This window comes from Adiantum capillus-veneris, chromosome 1 (assembly GCF_014529385.1).
Source record: "Adiantum capillus-veneris isolate H3 chromosome 1, ASM1452938v2, whole genome shotgun sequence".
NCBI lineage: Eukaryota > Viridiplantae > Streptophyta > Polypodiopsida > Polypodiales > Pteridaceae > Adiantum > Adiantum capillus-veneris.
This window is the reverse complement of record NC_140931.1, coordinates 155,881,262-155,896,579: the sequence shown is the minus strand read 5'-3', so window position 1 is coordinate 155,896,579 and position 15,318 is coordinate 155,881,262.

Sequence of the window (15,318 nt, the reverse complement as noted above, 5' to 3'; positions counted from 1 at the left end):
CCGTGAGTCTATCCTAGAAGGGCTTACTAAAAAAATTCCCTTCTATAGGAATGGAGAATAAAATAGGGCTTTTGCGCTACTCAAGAGATAGCTTTTGCCCTTGAGTGGCTTCAACGTTTTGCATTTGAGTTTCCTCCACCGTCAAGCCCTCATATGAGGACCCTTCTAGCTTACAACGACCTCTCTGTGGCTAGCTTCTCAAAGATTGTACAGGAAAGTAAGGAGTTTATATATGTGGTAGATAAATGGAAGGGCTCAAACGATTGGCTTAGGGCGACCCTCGCCATCTGGTCGAGCCTTGTTGGGTAAAGGATTGACTTTTGTTAATAGTGCGCTTCTAGGTACTTTTAACTAAGCTCTGATGTGACCTTTTATCTCTCGAGGCTCGGCTTGAGCTTGAGGCTTATTTGTGCATTTCTTAGTGACATTATAATACAATCACTCACAGTTGTGAGTTTTGAAAAAAAAGATTCTCCAAAACTCTATTGGAGAATGTTTTGCCCTATACAAAGGATGTAAATACAAAATCAACTTTATGGCTCACCAAAAACACTATCTTCTTATATTCTTCACTCAAAATATTCTTGATTAATTTCAAGAAGACACTTTTAATCAACCTAGGCGCACTCTCTCTCCTTTCTTTTTTGCAATACTCACAAAATGAGTTGTATGTAGTATTAACTCACAATAAGTTACATCAAAATTCTTTGTTCATATCGATTCATGGCATCGACATTGCCATAATAATCCATCTAACATGGGAGCTACCCGACCACAATGACTAGACAACTGATAATGGAGCCACCTTGAACATGAGATTCAATTGAACTGGGAGCCAACCATTTGAGGAGAGAGCATAGGGGGAAATAGGGGATGCCACCAAGCTGAGCGAGCTGCCACCCCAACCCGGATAGTCCATCGAATCAGCAAGAAACAACATGATCCAATAAGAGAAATCTCAAAAACATGACCAACACCTAGAGTAGAACCATTGAGAACCCTCAGCTTCAACGAACCAACCTAAGCTCTCTCTTAACATGGAGCCCTACTGCCCATATATGAAGCTCTCCCTTAAGTCACAATTCCATTGATCTTATCTCCCATTGTTTGCCATTGATCTTATCTCCCATTCTTTGGTGCTAGTGTGCACCCTAGTTAGCATAACATAGCCTCACAATCAACCCCCTACACTGGCACTTCCAACAATTGGTGAGAAAGACTAGTAATTTTTTATAGGGAAAATTACCAAAATACCCCTCTAATTTGTAGGAATTCCCAAATACCCCTCAAATTTCAAAAATCCCCTAATTACCCCCCCCAAAATGCCCTTCAAATTTTCCAAAATTCCCAAAATACCCCTGCTTTTCATAAGAAGAATGTTGTCTATCAATACAAGATACTAAAACTAGAATTTGGAGATGAAATGCTTCGTTATTTTTAGACAAAATTGCCTTTTATAGGAGGTGATTTGTGACAAATTACATGCTAAGCACTAAAAAAACGGATCTCAATAGTCAAAAAAGGATAAAGATTAGGGAATTGTGAACAATCAAACTAAAATAGTTACAAGGGTATTTTGGGAATTTTTGAAATTTGAGGGGTATTTTGGTAATTTTCCCTTTTTTATACTACCTGTTGATTAGCTAGCTTCCTTACTTCGATGGGTTTTATTTTGACAATTAGTTACAAGCTCCTGCTATTCAAGCATAACAATATAATGAAGAAAGCTTGAAACAAGAGAGAGAATGTCCATGGAGAGACTTATAAAAAATTTTAAAATCTTTAGAATTCATCTCCAACCAAAATTTTAGAAAATTTGCGAGGTGCGAATTTTGTGGGAAAGCTCTATGAAAAGGGTTTTATTACACAAAAAACCCAAAAAAAAACGCTTTATCTAGGAGGAAAGGACTTTGAAAGTCATCACATAAAGATGAACCACCAAGTTATAAATGGGCTAAGTTTGATTTTGGAAGGAGTAGGGTTGATTTTTAACAGACATTTTACTCGCTTTGTGGATATTGTGCGGATTTTCCTCGAGTAAAAATGTGAGCCACCTTTTTAAAAAAACACCAAATTCCCTAAAAAGATATGAATTCTTTGAAATTTGAAGGGCATCAAAAATCAATTCTAGGAAGGAGAAGAATCAGATAAGCTTAATCATTATAGGGCTAGGCTTGTGGATTTTTGTTAAACAACAAACAACTTTATTGATGACCTAAAAGGAAGCGTATTTGAAATTAAATATATGGTTTGAATCGAAGAATGACACCATCGATCCAACCTTTTGATGACCCGCCGGTAGAGACTCTAAGAGGGACAGAGCAAAGAATCAAAGATGAGGTGATACTTTCAATATTTAACACAAAGCGCAAGCAAAAGATTGCAAAAAAAAAAAAAAGATAATCACTAATTGTACATGGTATGCAACATGATGCTGCTCTTGTTTCGTATTTGAATCAAGCGGATGATAAAAACCTCCTAAAGAATATATAAAAAAGCACCAATAGCTCCTAGCACATTCACACAGTGTAATATGCAAATAAAGCAAAATGATATAATTAGCAAGAAATATCTCCTTAAAAAAATTTAAACCACCTCAATGTGCCAATTATTCCATGAGAGAGTTGATTCCTTGTAATGGAATTGGCCTATTAACTTGAGAGTAGCGAAAATTAAAGAGAGTACTTTTGAGAAATTACTTTGTGAGCATAGCAGGTGCACATAATTGATAGTAGCAACATAAACATAGCATTTAGTTAACTTGGCATGAACAATACTTTTGCAAGAGAGAGAATTTAGAGAACATGACAACAGTTGAGGACCGGATTTATGTGGAGCCGGGTCCCCCTCAAATAGGCATTTGTATTATGATTTCTTCCATCAAGAGAGACTTGTTACAATACAATCTTTGTGTTCCTTGTGACCTCGGTGATGCAATGAAGATGGAAAGCTTCACGCATCACGAGCATTTAACATAAACTTTGAAGAAAGCATTAACTATCCCAAGCCTCAGTCCCAAGACCTCAAACACCTTCGAAGGTGAAGAGAGCTAGCAGGGAATGAGGGTAGGGAAGAGGAAGAAGAAACATTTCATAGGAGAAAGAATTAGTTCCTCACTTATCATCACTCTTCTTGCTAGCATACATAATAGCATAGTAATGAAGATGGAGAAGATGGCAAGCTTAAGCATTGAAGCATGCCTCTTGGTTGGATTTGCATTCCATAGCCAAGAGTGTTGGTGTAGGCTCTCAACCTCTCTACTTGCTTGGAGAAGGAGAGGGAGCCCTTGCACTTTGCACTTCACACAATGAGGGTGTGTATGTGGGGGGGGGGGGGGGGGGGAGGAGAGAGAGTATACCCCCCAAGCATGCCCCTAGCTTCCTTGGTCAACCCCCCCTTGTAACTCATGCTTGAAGCTCATTGGATCCCTCCAGGCCTAGCCAATCACAAGCAGGAGGTGAATCAAGTAACAAGGGTAACCTTGAGACACGTCTCCACCTTTCCCCTTTGAGAGAGAGGACTTGATAAATGCAGAGACAATTAATTAAATATCCTAAATTATCATTGGACCCCTTGGGTGGCCAACCAATAGGCTTCAGGCACACCATGAGGGCAACATGAGGAGGAACTTGACAAGTGTCCCTTTTGCTTTCTTTGTACCAAAAATGCCTTGTGTGAGTGTGTGTGTGTGTGTGTGTGTTCTCTCTCATCCCCCCTCTTGTAGGGCTCGCCCTCTCCTTGTAGGGATTAAATATTGACTTTTGTACACCCCAAGCCACTCAACCTTGGGCTTGGTTCCCACCACAAGCTTGGCCCTTAAGCCCCTCAAGCTTGGGCCGGGTTCCCACCTCAAGTACAACCGTAGCATCTCAAGCATGACAAGAGCCTCAATTATCCCAATCATCAAGCACCTGAAGCATCTCAATCATCAAGCACATCAAGCACCTTAGTCATCAAGTACGACAAGCAGCTCAGTGTAAGGTCTCCGACCCCAAGCTAAAAGAGCACCATTGTACCATGAAAAGATCATAATGGAAAAAGTTACTATTTTTAGCAGTTTTCCAAATTTTGTCAGTGCCATGATGTTTAGAATGTTATAAAGCTTCAAAATGTGAATTAAAATAATTTTTGTGAAAATTTTCCAAAAATAGTAAGTTTTTGATCACCCGACCCGTCCAGTTTTGATCGTTTCGAAAAATTGCACCCGTACCCCGAATTTGTAAAAATGCATTTTCGGATCCCGAGGGCTGCTAAATATGGCAGGTACTCCGACCAGTACGCCTTAGTTATAGCTTAGTATAGCAATTTACGGCATTAAATTTCGACTCGTATGGGCCGTTTTAACCTAAAAACCAATTTTTCCTAAAGTTGTGCGGGGAGGCACCGGGGCTCGAGGCTGTGTGGGAACAGGTTCCAGGCCACTCAGAGCCAGCTTTAACAGCTAGGGGGCACCCTCTTGTCTTGTAGGAGTTGTGGGAGAGTTTCCAAGCTTGAGAGTGAGTGTGAGAGCCTGTTAGACTAGCTTGAGAGTGAGTGTGAGAGCCTGTTAGACTAGATAACTGGACACTTGGTGGGAAGGTAACTAGACTTGCCAATGCATGAAGTGAGTGCTCACTCAGATGCTTATAGCAGCTAGGTTCGCTTTTCAGCTTGAAGGAGCCTATTTAAGAGTGTGCTCACACACACACACACACACACACACACACACACACACACACACATGCTCACACACACACCTAGTACACACACACACACCTACACACACACCTTGGGGAGGTGTTGCTGGCACACACAGTTTTTGAAGGAGAAGCAAAGGAGGGAAGTGCTGCCGGATTCTCGTCTTGAGAACTCATTTGGATCAGAAAATCGAGAGGATTTTCAGTCCCTAATCACGGTAATCATGATTTAATTTATGCTCTTCTGTAAACCTCTTCATCGTTCTCTTAATTCCTCATCTACTATGCTTAATCCTGGCTATAATTCCCAATAGCTACTCTCTAATGCTCCTTAGCTATATTCCATTACATAATCATCATCCAATAGCTAATTATGCAGCCATTCATCATTCTTAATCAATGATTAATACATGATTAGGAGAGATTTCTCTCTCTAGGCAGCATAGTAATTAATTGTCAGCCATTAATAATGTAGATTTGATGAAATTCATCCTTTTACCACTCAATAGTGTTGTAATTAAGTTAGATTAAATTTTCTCACACAGTAAGATGTGATTAAGGCAAAATTAATCCATCATTAGGCCAATAAAAAGATAATTTTCTATCACCTATGCATAAGGTAGCTATGCATCTTTCTAATTGCACTAGGACAGTGATTGAGCTTGCTTAATTCATCTCTCTTGTAATTAAATTAGTAAAATTCTGAAATTCTTAATCATCTAAGCCAAGTGAATAACTTTAGAGCCGATTCCCATAGGATAAGTAAAGTATTATCCATAAAATTACTATGTCTCGAAGGAAAAATCTAACCCTCTCGTATAAGGGGGATTGTTCAATGATTCTAATCTATCATTTGGATTGTTATGATGCTCTCGGACATTAGCTCTTTTCTCCAAGTTTATCATTTTAAAGTAGTGAGTATAAAATGGCCCCAGTTAAGAGAACTCGCTTCGGTGGTGCCCACGATCGCAAGACGGGAACAAGCAATGCGAATGGAAAAGGAAAAGCTCCCATGGACGAACAAGCATCGGCCATCTCACGGGCCATTGACGAAGAAATGGAAGAGGTAGTCACAATTTTATTCAAGTTGTTTAATTTAACATTGCACACGTTTAGCAAGGAAAGAACATACCCCCAAACATGTTGGAGAAATCCGACGAAAACCTCAGCATTTGAATTCATTTGTACATTAAGTCTAAAGTAGGAAAGAAATGATTGACGGATATACTGTTTGCAATAGGAAAGAATGTCTGCTAGGGAAGATTTAGCTCGGCATGTTCATTCTATTTCCAATGTTGAATTAGTCATGAAACCCCTCATGATCACAGGGGGCAGAGTTCCTGGTTAAGGGCTCTTGAATCCACGACTGCTGGTTAAGCGGTGGATACCCACGACTTGCTTTCTATGCGGTGGGAACCCATGTCTTGCTTTCTATGCGGTGGGAATGTCCATGTCGTGCTTTCTATGCGGTGGACATACCTAGTTGTATGGGCAGCTAGGCGACAACGGGAGGAGTAAACTCTCGCTGGAGGGGGGATGTTGTACCTCCAGAACATTGGAATTTTAATGAATAAGTTTGAGTAGAATTTTTACTAGAGTACTGTGTTGATGCCGCTTTGCAATACTTATTGAAGGGCTGTCTTAACGAACATTGTGATTCAGAATCTAATCAAGGAATGTTTATGTTGAACAACCATTGTGGTAGTAATTAGGACACACAAGGAAGTATGAGTGTGGGGGTGGAAAGTGGGGGCTTGGCTCAGGTTGCCAATGCATATGAAAAGGGTGGTCCCGATTGGTCGAGAACTCTCTGTCCCCATAGTGTTTAAATCGATACTAGTACTCATTGCCCCTAGAACAGCGAAGTCTAAAGTGTACGTGTCTCTGAAACATAGGGAAAAAGGAACTCGAGGTTTCTCTCCTCTTGGAAGGTGGGTCTTAGGGTCGCTAGATAGGTTAAGTACGCTTCCCCTACGAGGTGGAGCTAGATCTCATTGCTAGTAGGCTCGAACTCGACTCACTTTGTGATGAGAGATCGTCCGCTAGTTGAACCCTGAACCACTTTGTTTGCTTTCGCTATAGATCTAGTGGCCACCACGTTCACCATCAGATCCGCCGTTTGATACGGTGGGGTGGGGACCTCACACTCAGGCATCTTAAGCTTGGGCCGGGTTTCCACCTCAAGCGCAATCCTAGCTTATTTAAGGTCAAAGGACTTTTACACTAGCTATTGAAAATCTTCAATGAAGATAACCCTAAGGTCTTTATGCTCCATTGGTTAGTCTTGGTCTTTGACAGACCATCTCTCATTTGGGCCCCTTTACCATTGGCCCCGTGTTGAGATAGATCCATACGCAGATGTCTATATCTTAACCCTTGTTGCTGTTTATTCTCACACATTAAATGATCTGTTTAATATGAGAAAATTGTTTGGGTTGGTTAGATATTAGATTTTATGACATTACATCTCTCTTGACATCATAGTCGTCCTCGACTATGAGATAGAAGAGATAGAGCCTTAGTCATTAGTGAATCTTACTTAGCAGGTAGAGGATCCCTTTTTACCCTACGACTTCCTTCCAAGATGGATGACCAATCCATTTGGTGCTTGGGAGACATAGCTACCACAAGCATGTATGCTCTTTAGTCCATTTCATTCTCCCAAAGTAGAGTGACAAATTCTACTTGGTGCTTGAGAGACGCCGTCATCACAAACATGATTCTAACCATGTATACTATTTAAATTTGTGCACAATTAAAAAGAGAACTAGTTTTATAAGACAAAAACATGGGTCATTTCAAAGAAATTTGTACATTTGCTTACTCTAATGTAGCATTGTAAGCATTGACAAGGTTCATACTATCCTTAAGTTGTATTCCTTGCATCCATCTAGCATCTTCAAAGGGATAATTTTTTAACTTAATAAGATACCGTCGGATAATCTTACCATGTCGTAGTACCTTGTCTTCATGCCGAAGGATAGCTTCAAGTTGTAGCACCTCTTCTTGGTCTTCAACTTCGGGAGGGTCTTCAATAATTGGTTCACTTGGTGGCTCTCCTTTGTAGGACTTGAGTAGGCTCACATAAAAAGCATTGTGTATGAGCCAATGGTTGGGCAACTTGAGTTGGTAGGCCGTCTCATTGATAGTCTTCAAGATTTGGAAAGGACCATAGTATTTTTTTGCTAGCTTAGCATAATATTTTTGATGGCCCGTAGGATTTTGCTCGTCACTTTCCTTAATCGAGCCTTAGGAACCTTAAGTAGGACCCAATAATTTTCTTTGAACGTTAAGATCCTTTTGTGCTTGTCAGTAGCAGCTTTTTGCCTTTGTTGAGAGATGGATATAGCCTCCTTAATCTTTTGAAAAGATTCTTGTAGGTCACGGCTATACTCATCGGGTATGAAGATCAAGGTACTTTTAGGTCTTCCCTCAATGATCTCAAAAGGTGCTTTTCCCATAGAAGTATGTACAATTTTTGTAGGCATACTCTACAAGAGGTAAGCACTTTTTCCATTGTGAGCGTTGATCTACTTCTGTAACATAAGTCTTTACTAGATCGAGTATCATAAGATTGGTTATCTCACTTTGGCCATCTGTTTGTGGGTGATAGGATGAAGAGAAATTCAATTTTGTTCCTAGACGTTCAAAGAGACCTTTCTAGAAGTAACTAGTCATTCTAGGATCTCTATCTGACACGATGGATGTTGGTAATCCATGGTGTTTGAAAATCTGTGATATGAAGAGAGTTGCCATTTGGTGTGCCTTAATAGTCTTTTTGACAGGAATAAAGTGTGCTTGCTTGCGAAAACTATCGACTATTGTGCATATTCCCGTATTCCCATGGATAGACTTGAGTAATCCAAAGATGAAACCCATGGATATACTCTCCCATGGTGAATTTGGGATAGGCAATGGCTGGAATAATCCAGGTTTCTTCCCTCTATCATAATTGATCTTTTGGCATACGACATATTTCAAAACATACTCTTGTATGTCCACTTTCATGGTAGGCCAATAGAAATACATCTCTACTCCTCTATGCCCCGCATAGGGAGGGGCATGGGATAGATACATAGCTTCTCACGAAGCGAATGGGTAACACATAGCCTATTGCTGTGGAGAAGATAACCATCCTATAAGGTGAATGGTTCCTCTTTCTTTTCCAAAGTAAGTACTGACATTATTTCTATAAAGTCAGGGTCAATAGCATACTCATCTATCATAACGGATAGATCATTGTGAGTAGCTATAGACACCGCATCAACTTTTGGTCGTCGTGAAAGTGCATTGGCCACTTGATTGTGCTTACCAGCAATGTGAGACATATGGAAATTAAATTGCAAAAGAAAATTTTACCACCTCATTTAATTGTCGGAGAGCTTGGTTTGCGTCATGAAATACTTGAAACTCTGGTGGTCGGTTTGTAGAATAAATGGAGTCCCCAACAAGTAGTGCTTCCATATGTGTTTAGGGCATGTAGAACATCTAAAATCTCTTTCTCATAAATGCCCAAGACTCGTTCATTGGTATTGATCCTTCGGCTCTCATATGCTATCGCATTTCCTTCTTGAAGCAAAACTGCTCCAAGGCAATCACCACAAGCATCGCATTGGACCTCAAATGGCTTTGAGAGATCCGGAAGCATGATGACTGGTTAGGAGGTAAGTGTTTTTTTGAGCTTATCAAAAGTATTTTGCTCCTTAATGTTCTTCTTGGTTAAGTCATGTAGTGGTCCTACTATTTGATAGAATTTTGATATGAAGCGACTATAGTATGCGCACATATCAATAAAGTTTCTTAGCTCATGTAGATTCCTTGGATTAGGCCATGCTTTTATTACCTCTAACTTCAATGGATCTATACGGATATCATCTTGAGAGATAATATGACCCAGGTATTGAATCTCTTGAAGGAAAAATTTGCTTTTCTTTTGGTTGAGAAAAAGATTGTTCTCCCTCAATGCTTGAAAAATCACTTGGAGATGTTGCTTATGTTCCTCCAAAGACTTAGAGTAGATGACGATATCATCACCAGTGAATTTGTGGTAAGGTCTAAAATTTTTCTCCATTAGATGATTGAACGTAGTTGGTGCATTAGTCAATCCAAAAGGCATGATCAGATATTCATAAAGACCAAACGTTGTGCAAAACACAGTCTTCAGGATATCTTCATCCACTATCCTCATTTGATGATAGCCACTTTTAAGGTCAATCCTATTGAAGTCCACACACATACCGTATGTACCATCTCTCTTTTGCACTGAAAGGTATGGAAAACAAATGGGAGAGGAACTAGGCTCCTCTTGATTCCTACCATTTACCTATCAAGCCTCAGTCCCAAGACCTGAAACACCTTCAAAGGTGGAGAGAGCTATCAGGGAATGAGGGTAGGGAAGAGGAAGAAGAAACATTTCATAGGAGAAAGAATTAGTTCCTCACTTATCATCACTCTTCTTGCTAGCATACATAATAGCATAGTAATGAAGATGGAGAAGATGGCAAGCTTAAGCATTGAAGCATGCCTCTTGGTTGGATTTGCATTCCATAGCCAAGAGTGTTGATGTAGGCTCTCAACCTCTCTACTTGCTTGGAGAAGGAGAGGGAGCCCTTGCACTTTGCACTTCACACAATGAGGGTGTGTATGTGTGTGTGTGTGTGTGGGGGGGGGGGGGGCCGGGGGGGAGAGTATACCCCCCAAGCATGCCCCTAGCTTCCTTGGTCGAACCCCCCTTGTTGCTCATGCTTGAAGCTCATTGGACCCCTCCAGGCCTAGCCAATCATAAGCAGGAGGTAAATCAAGTAACAAGGGTAGCCTTGGGACACGTGTCCACCTTTCCCCTTTGAGAGAGAGGACTTGATAAATGCAGAGACAATTAATTAAATCTCCTAAATTATCATTGGACCCCTTGGGTGGCCAACCAATAGGCTTCAGGCACACCATGAGGGCAACATGAGGAGGAACTTGACAAGTGTCCCTTTTGCTTTCTTTGTACCAAACATGCCTTGTGTGAGTGTGTGTGTGTGTTCTCTCTCATCCCCCCTCTTGTAGGGCTCGCCCCCTCCTTGTAGGGATTGAATATTGACTTTTGTACACCCCAAGCCACTCAACCTTGGGCTTGGTTCCCACCACAAGCTTGGCCCTTAAGCCCCTCAAGCTTGGGCCGGGTTCCCACCTCAAGTACAACCCTAGCATCTCAAGCATGACAAGAGCCTCAAGTATCCCAATCATCGAGCACCTTAAGCATCTCAATCATCAAGCACCTCAAGCACCTTAGTCATCAATCAAGACAAGAACCTCAGGCACCTTAAGCTTGGGCCAGGTTCCCACCTCAAGCTCAGTCCTAGCTTATTTAAGGTCAAAGGACTTTTACACTAACTATTGGACATCTTCAATGAAGCTAACCCTAAGGTCTTTATGCTCCATTGGTTAGTCTTGGTCTTTGACAGACCATCTCTCATTTGGGCCCCTTTACCATTGGCCCCGTGTTGAGATAGATCGTTAAGCAGATGTCTATATCTTAACCCTTGTTTTTGTTTATTCTCACACATCAAATGATTTGTTTAATATGAGAAAATCGTTTGGGTTGGTTAGATATTAGATTTTATGACATTACCTCTCTCTTGAAATCATACTCGTCCTCGACTATCAGATAGAAGAGATAAAGCCTTAGTCATTAGTGAATCTTACTTAGCAGGTAGAGGATCCCTTTTTACCCTACGACTTCTTTCCAAGATGGATGACCAATCCATTTGGTGCTTGGGAGACATAGCTGTCACAAGCATGTCTGCTCTTTAGTCCATTTCATTCTCCCAAAGTAGAGTGACAAATTCTACTTGGTGTTTGAGAGACGCCGTCATTACAAACATGATTCTAAGCATGCATACTATTTAAATTTGTGCACAATTAAAAAGAGAACTAGTCTTATAAGACAAAAACATGGGTCATTTCAAAGAAATTTGTACATTTGCTTACTCTAATGTAGCATTGTAAGCATTGACAAGGTTCATACTATCCTTAAGCTGTATTCCTTGCATCCATCTAGCATCTTCAAAGGGATAATTTTTTAACTTAATAAGATAATCTTACCATGTCGTAGTACCTTGTCTTCATGCCGAAGGATAGCTTCAAGTTGTAGCACCACTTCTTGGTCTTCAACTTCGGAAGGGTCTTCAATATTTGGTTCACTTGGTGGCTCTCCTTTGTAGGACTTGAGTAGGCTCACATAAACAGCATTGTGTATGAGCCAATGGTTGGGCAACTTGAGTTGGCAGGCCGTCTCATTGATAAGCTTCAAGATTTGGAAAGGACCATAGTATTTTTTTTCTAGCTTAGCATAATATTTTTGATGGCCCGTAGGATTTTTGCTCGTCATTTGCCTTAATCAAGCCTTAGGAAATTTAAGTAAAACCCAATCATTTTCTTTGAATGTTAAGACCCTTCTGTGCTTGTCAGTAGCAGCTTTTTGCCTTTGTTGAGAGATGGATATAGCCTCCTTAATCTTTTGAAAAGATTCATGTAGGTCACGGCTATAATCATCGGGTATGAAGATCAAGGTACTTTTAGGTCTTCCCTCAATGATCTCAAAAGGTGCTTTTCCCGTAGAAGTATGTACAATTTTTGTAGGCATACTCCAGAAGAGGTAAGTACTTTTTCCATTGTGAGCGTTGATCTACTTCTGTAACATAAGCCTTTTGCTAGATCGAGTATCGTAAGATTGGTTATCTCACTTTGGCCATCCGTTTGTGGGTGATAGGACGAAGAGAAATTCAATTTTGCTCCTAGACGTTCAAAGAGACCTTTCTAGAAGTAACTAGTCATTCTAGGATCTCTATCTGACACGATGGATGTTGGTAATCCATGGTGTTTGGAAATCTGTGATATGAAGAGAGTTGCCATTTGGTGTGCCTTAATAGTCTTTTTGACAGGAATAAAGTGTGCTTGCTTGCTAAACCTATCGACTATTGTGCATATTCCCGTATTCCCATGGATAGACTTGGGTAATCCAAAGATGAAATCCATGGATATACTCTCCCATGGTGAATTTGGAATAGGCGATGGCTGGAGTAATCTAGGTTGCTTCCCTCTATCATACTTGGTCTTTTGGCATACGACGTATTTCAAAACATACTCTTGTATGTCCACTTTCATGGTAGGCCAATAGAAATACATCTCTACTCCTCTATGCCCCGCATAGGGAGGGGCATGGGATTCATACATAGCTTCTCACGAAAGGAATGGGTAACACATAGCCTATTGCCGTGGAGAAGATAACCATCCTACAAGGTGAATGGTTCCTCTTTCTTTTCCAAAGTAAGGGCTGACATTATTTCTATAAAGTCAGGGTCAGTAGCATACTCATCTATCATAACGGATAGATCATTGTGAGTAGCTATAGACACCGCATCAAATTTTGGTCGTCGTGAAAGTGCATTGGCCACCAAGTATTGTGCTTACTAGCAATGTGAGCAATATGGAAATTAAATTGTGAAAGAATATTTTACCACCTCATTTGTTTGTCGGAGAGCTTGGTTTGCGTCATGAAATACTTGAGACTCTGGTGGTCGGTTTGTAGAATAAATGGAGTCCCCAATAAGTAGTGCTTCCATGTGTGTCTAGGGCATGTAGAACAGCTAAAATCTTTTCTCATAAATGCCCAAGACTCTTTCATTGCTATTGAGCCTTCTTTTCTCATAAATGCCCAAGACTCGTTCATTGCACGAGGCGGTTGGGCACGACGCAGCGGCTGCTCCTTCTTCTTCGCGGCGAGGAATCCTCCATGACAGCAAGCGTAGAGCGGTGAGTGACACACCATCGTCATCTTTGAGCTACTAGTTTAGGCTAGTTGCGTGCTTGGAGCCATCTATGGCTCGCACACAGAGTTAGACAAGGCCCTTGCTTTGATACGTGCGGTAGAAGCCCACATTTTTGGCGCCGTTGCTGGGGAATCGCCCTGCACTAAGCTCAAGAGGCACTCTGTGCTTCTTCTGTGAGTGTTTATGTTAGGAAGGAAGAGGAAGAAGAAGAAGTTATTTTTTGCAAGTTTTTATTTCCTGCATAATCTCTGTTTTCTGTCATTGGTTGCTTGCACATAATCTTTTGCATAGTTAGTAGTTAGTGTGTTAGTAGTGAGTGAGTGTTTTCTGTCAATGTCTGCTTGCACGCAGTCTTTACATAGTTAGTGAATAGCTTGTTTTCTGCCAGTGTCTTCTTTTACACAGCTTTTTTTAAAATTTGCACAGTTAGTAGTTAGTGTGTTAGCTAGTGAATGAGTAAGCAGTTAGCAGAGTAGGTAGGTTCACTCTCAGCAAAGTTAGTAGTCAACAAAGTAGTTAGCAGAGTAGTTAAGCTTAGTTAGCAGAGTAGTTAGATGTAGAGTAGTTAGCCAATGTCTGCTTTTACACATTTTTAAAAAAATTTGCACAGTTAGTAGTTACCAAAGTAGTTAGCAGAGTAGTTAGTTGTAGAGGAGATAAGGTTAGGTTAGTTAAGAGAGTAGGTAAAGGTTTAGTGTGTGTGTGTGGCTCAAAAAGGCCACCGAAATCGCGCGCGACGACCGTCTTTATATATATATATATATATATATATATATATATATATATATATATATATATATATATATATATATATATATATATATATATAATTATTTTTTTCAAAATTAAAGCGTGAGTGTGGTCCACTCATTCCCCCAAGGCCAAAAATATTAAAAATTAAAAAAATCTGAAAATTAAAGTGTGAGTGTGGTCTACTAAAACTTAGGATCGGGATCGTGATCTTTTCTCCAAGCCCACGCCCAGGCCTCGGTCCTCAATCTTATGATATACACTAGACTCACTCTTATATATATACCCTACCCCCACAAGAGGGAATGAGGGCATGTGGGACAAGTTCCTCAAGTCCTCCACCATCCCCTTCACACTCACCCTTTGGACTTACTAATTCTAGCCCTCTCCCCACCTAGGAAAAGACTAGTTTTAGGATTCCGAGGGCTGTACGTAACCGAATCGGGGATTGTAAAGCACGGCATGTCCCTCTAGCCAAGATGCTCATTTTGAGCTATTGCACACCATATCCTGTGGCTCGGTTAAAAAAAGGGACCAAAAATATTTTAAAAATTTGGGTTATAAACACCTAAAAAACTAGTTGAACGGCCTCCATGGGCACTCAACAACACCTCTAGAGTGTCGAGGTCACATGCACCTACGTTCTAGTCGTGTGCTAGAGGACGAGCACATCGAGAGTGTCTCCGTTTATGCGGGCACTCATTATACCTCTACCTTAGGCTCTAGGCCCTCAGCAGGAACCCAAGGTAGTACCACTCAGGACCCGCACATAGCATCTAGTGACTCTTCCTCTGACTACAACGTCATGGAGGGTCACCCAATGCCTAGTCATGATAGCTCAAGCCAAGACATGCATGCCATGGGCCCACAGTCCTGAAACCTTTAGTAGAGCCACTCGCTCTGAACATGGAGCTAACGATGTAAATGAGGGGGGTGGGGAAGTAAATTTGCCATTCATAACCAAATTAGACCCTATGCTCTTGGAGAGTGTGCACGTGAATACTCCATTCACTACGTCCTCTGACTCTTCAGAGTTATTCCCCTCCAAGGTTATATTACCTGATGGTAGAAGCCTT